Genomic DNA, 5,740 nt, shown 5'->3' on the forward strand with positions numbered 1-5,740 from the left:
CTAAAGCAATCCTTAGCAGGAAGAGTGAAGTAGATGGCATTACTATACAAAATCTTAAACTACAATACAGAGCAATAGTAACAAAGACAGCCTGGTATTGGCACCAAAATAGACTGGTACAGCAATGGTATAGAATAGAGGACACAGAGACTAACCCACAAAATTACAATTATCTTATATTAGACAAAGGTGCCAAAATCATAGCCTTTTCAACAAATGGTGTTGGGAAAACTGGAAATCCATATGCAACAAAATGAAATTAAGCCCCTATCTCTCACCATGCACAAAACTTAACTCAAAATAGATCAAGGACCTAGGAATTAAACCAGAGACCCTGTGTCTAATAGAAGAAAAAATAGGCCCATCATGTCGAATTCTCCATCATATCATATTTGGCCCCAACTTCCTTAATAAGACTCCTTTGGCACAAGAATTAAAAATTATGAATCAATAAATGGGATGAACTCAAACTAAAAAGTTTCTTCTCAGAAAAAGAAACAATTTGTGAGGTGAATAGAGAGCCTACATCTTGGGAGCAAATCTTTACCCCTCACACATCAGATAGAACAGTAATCTCTAGGGTATATAAAGAACTCAAAAAGCTAAGCACCAAAAACACAAATAACCCAATCAATAAATGGACCAAGGATCTTAACAGACACTTCTCAGAAGATGACATACAATCAATCAACAAATATAAAAAACTGTTCAACAGCTCTAGCAATTAGAGAAATGCAAATTAAAACTACTCTAAGATATCATCTCACTCTAGTCAGAATGACAGCTATTATGACGACAAACAATAAGTGTTGGCAAGGATGTAGGGGAAAAGGTACACTCATACACTGCTGGTGGGTCTGCAAATTGGTGCAGCCAATATGAAAAGGAGTATGGAGATTCCTTGGAAAATTGGGAATGGAACCACCATTTGACCCAACTATCCCTCTCCTCAGTCTATACCCAAAGGAGTTAAAAACAACACACTATAGGGACACAGCCATGTCAATGTTTATAGCTCAATTCACAATAGCTAAACTGTGGAACCAACCTAGATGCCCTTCAATAAATGAATGGATAAAAAAAAAATGTGGCATATATACACAATGGAATATTACTCAACAATAAAACAGAATAAAATCATGACATTTGCAGGTAAATGGATGAAGTTAGAGAAGATAATGCTAAGTGAAGTTAGCCATTCCCAAAAAAACAAATGCTGAAGGTTTTCGCTGATAAAAGGTGGCTGACTCACAGTGGGTAGGGAGGGGGAACTTGGAAGGAATAGACAAACTCTAGATAGGGCAGAGGGGTGGGAAGGGAAGGGAGGGGACACGGGGTTAGAAATGACAGTGGAATGTGATGGACATTATTGTCTAAAGTGTGGGAGACCGTCCTTGCACGTGACTAAGTTTCCTCCCTGGCTGGGTGTGAGGCGCTCAGTCACTTTTAATGTGGCAGAGCTTTCCGTACCCTTCTTGAGTTCGAGAGCTTGTCCATGTGGAGACATGTCTCACCACTGCCCCAAAGATCCAATCATTGCACCTGACCTTGCAACACTGCCCCCCTTGACCTTCATTGGATGGGATTTCCCCAGAATTCTTTGTTCCCCAATAAAAGCCCTCTCCCTAGCATGCTCTCTTTCTGTCCCTAGCCTCTTCAGTAAAATCTCACTGCCCCCCTGGGGAGCTTGAGGCTGAAGATTCAAGCTGCTGTCCCGGAGCTGGTTTAAAGGTAAAAATTGTGTCTGTGTCTTTAATTAAACTCCCTGAGGATTTTCCCACGATGCCCAACCATTCACACCATCTGCGCTGGCCACAGACTAAACTAAAGTACATGTATGAAGACTCAAATTAATGTGAATATACTTTGTATACAACCAGAGATATGAAAAAATGTGTTCTATGTGGTGTAATAAGAATTGTAATGCATTCTGCTGTCATCTATTAAAAAACCAATTAAAAAAGAGAGAGAGATTAATGCTGACCTTCAGGCAGGGTCCACTCAAAAAATAAAATCACATCAGTTTTTTGACCAGAGGAGATTTCATATAAGATTTTCTTTAGGGAAAGGAGAGAAGTAGCATGTGAAGGGCGAGGGGGGGGGGGGGCAGCTGTAACCTCGAGGCCACAAACAAGTAAATGATGAAAAGTCTGGGGTCTCCGGAGACCAACATGCACGCACGTACAGAGTTCAGGCTGATGAAAACCCTTTTGAAGAGGACAAAGCTGCCATGGGAACAAGAAGATGACCACTGGCAAAGGCATGGTCAGGTGGGGCAGCTGGCCCACAGAAGTTGTCTGTCATAGCAGCAGGGTGTGGGCTGGCTAGATGGAGCTGTTCTGCACAAAACAATTTGCCAAGTAGGCATACAGTTGCTTGAGGTTGCAGCCATTGTGACTACAGAAATGGCCATCACACAGGGACCATGTGAGGGTGTGGCTAGAGATGGTCATCATGGATCGATGGGCTTCAGCTCTGAATAATCTGGGCAGGGCCAGAATCTGGAAGGGAAGTGCTTTTCTACCATGTCCTCACACTGTCTCACTAGTGCCCTCTATTGACAAAACCCTGCATTGTGACAGCTGGTAAAGTGATAACCTTCCAACTCCAGTTTTACAGACAAGCCAAGGAAAGGTAGACTTAGAACTGAGAGACAATAAATTGATAACCAAAGCAACAGTGCACAGGGTCTCACTTTAACCTGTGGTTAAATACAAATGGTAATCAGATAATCTGTTTTTACCTCACTGACACTTTCCTGAAATCCTACACTTCAAAGTCAGCATATAAAGAATGAACTCACTGATACAAAACCATATGCTTGGTCACGAGTGGCTGAGTACAAGTAAGTCTTCTAGACTCTAGTAATGGAAAGAGAATCATTTGATGCTGCCCTCCTGGTCAGCCACTTGCCTGTGCTGTTACTCATGCTGTGGACTTGTTACAGAAAATACAGAATATAGAAAATTATGGCAGTGGAAAGAGACAAGCAGCACTTGGAGATGTAAAGAGCAAGGTTCATTCACCACCATGTGGACTTAGTGGAGTCTCTTCCAAAGGCTGACCACTGCCCTTTGTTCTCAGCATCTTTTATACAGTATACACTTCCGAGTTTTAAGACTTTCTCATGCAAGTAGCCTTGAAGTCTCCTCCTTTCTCCAGGCAGCTCTGGTTCCTTCCATAGCTGCTGAGCAAGCATGATTACAGAAGCAGAAACTAGCAAGTTGCAGCTATTAACAGAGATAAAAGGAAATATCTTAGGTAGGAGTTGCAGCTGCATTTTCCCCCATCTTGATGGTCAGAATGCATCTGCTGCCTGTAGAAAAAATCAGTTTTACCACTTGTTGGTATTCTCTCATGAGTAATAGATGAGAAGCTGTCTCTTTTATGAACAACTCACATGGAGGCAGAGTCCACTCACACAACTCCAAGGACAGCATGACATCCAAGACAGCATGACAACTCTGGAACATTCCCATTGGATAAGTAAGCATCCTCAGTCCCATGATGAGCAATCCCATTGGCCCCACTGTCCTCCTTCCAAAGATCTTCCCTCATCCCTCCCTTCTCTGCCCTCCCTCCTCGGCTCCACTTCAAGGTGCGGAGTTTAGTGAACATCTTAGTTTCTGCCTCCCAGAAAATTTTCCTGAGACTCATTCCTGTTGGTTTAGCTTCCCACCTTAACCAGACAAATGGAAATCAGGCTTGTTTTGCCCCAGATAATTCTTGTCCATAAGAAATATGTCTTGTTAACAAATTAACATAATCCAGTGTTTATTGTGAAAAGCCAAGTATGGTTCTAGATACAGCCTATAAGGTCCTTGCTTAGCATCTGGACAGCTATCTTAAGTGACAGCCACCATTTTAAGAAAATTTCTCTTTCCCGCCCAAGGGCATTTCTGAGAAAGGCTCACCACTCCCTCATACCAACCCAACCCTTCACAGCCCTCATTAGGACCTGCCTGGCTCTGATCCCTGAGCCTGCAACATAAAAGTCCAGAACCCCAAGCCTGTTTTGCCTCTCTCCATCTACGGAGAGACGGCCTCTATTTTTCAGTTCTGACAAATAAACTCTTGAGTGTATCTCTGCCTGGTCTCCGCCTTTCATTTCTCACTCACCCATCTCCTGGTTCCTCACTTTCCTTTCACAGCCAATAACAAAGTGCACAGAAGAGCAGAAACTTGCTCTTCAGAAGTTTCTATCCATAGAATATTGCTCAATGAGTCTAGAGTGGTGGACTGGGGGCAGGGCATCAAGACAAAATCATGCTTTATTGTTGTGGGGTCAACACACCTGCCTTCCATAGCGAGGCGATGAGAGACCAACAGGACGTGTCCACCCATTAGATAAACAGAGTTGACCACCTCAGAGGCAGCCCAGGAAGCCATGTGTCCATAGTGCATCATGCGGGCCCAAGGCAGATCATCCCAGCCTAGACACCAAGTTAAGGACGGTGGGTTTTACTCTGAGCAACATGGGAACCTGCACTAGTTTTCTAGGTGGTGATTTGAAAAAAAAAGGACCACAAAATTGAGTGCCTGAAAACCAGTAAAATTGCATCCATAAGAGGGATTGACATCTGCACTCCTGAAATCCTGTGTACTCCCTGTCCAATACTTTTAGTAACAGTCATGAGATGATTTTGTGTGGGAGGCTGTGTGGAAGGTGCTGAGGCACCCACCACTGCTGCAGGCAGGCCCACCCCTGCCCACCAGCTCACCTCTTTCTTCCCTGCACACAGTATCATGAAGATGATGCCATAGAACACTCAGGCCTCCCCCGCCTTCTCAGATGTGATTTCTCCAATAGTTGCCACCCACCCAGTGCACAACAGGCAGGGAGGGATTCCTCCTGGCCAAGGTCACAACTAAAAGTCATGTCTACACTGTCTCTAGGGGAGCTGGCAGCTCTCTCTTAAATCACTGCTACCTTAGAAGCCCCCATTTCCTTGTTGGAATTAAAAATGTCTTTTTTTCTAATGTTAGAATTTACAGTTGGGAAATCTGTTTTCCCTTAGGGCTGGAAATGTCACAGTGATCATCTGTTTGAAACCTGAAAAGTAAAGCAAATAATAACAGCGGCAGAAAATAAGCTGGTACTTATTATCAGGCATGTGGATGTTTCAAAATATTTAACTTTGAACATTTAGCATGGAGAAGAATGAACTCTAAACCCTGGACTCCATGTGTATCTGTCTGTCCTTAGGATGTTGAAGTTTTACTGCTCACCTCTATGAAGGTATATTTCTATTATCCCAAAGTTAGGGCTTTTTACTCTCTTCTTTTGCCAGATGGCACTGCTCAAATGATTTTCAAAGTGAATATTTTAGCCTTCAAAAAAAATAAACATGAAATGGCATGGATGGAGAATTATGCCCATTTCATTTTATTCACTATTTTGTTAGATGTATAATTAGAATACATCATCAATCTGGACATTTTCGTAAATATTTTTATCAATCTCCATGTTCTGTATCACTAAACAGTCTGCTCACTGTGGTATGACAATGTTTTTTAAATTATTTTCCAAATAAAAAATACTCTTTCAATGACAATGTGCTTAGATTGTAAAATGCACATACTCTCTCTCAGGCTCTTTTCAATAATACAAACCAGTAGTACTTTTGCTTCCAAATGTCTTTAATCTTCAATGTTACTAGAACAGTATTTGTGTACTTGGGGACAGAGGATTTTTAATTGAAACCCAAGCCCCACCACACTAATAAAACAATTGTGTGAC

The sequence above is a fragment of the Ictidomys tridecemlineatus genome, chromosome 8 (assembly GCF_052094955.1).
Source record: "Ictidomys tridecemlineatus isolate mIctTri1 chromosome 8, mIctTri1.hap1, whole genome shotgun sequence".
NCBI classification, from domain to species: domain Eukaryota; kingdom Metazoa; phylum Chordata; class Mammalia; order Rodentia; family Sciuridae; genus Ictidomys; species Ictidomys tridecemlineatus.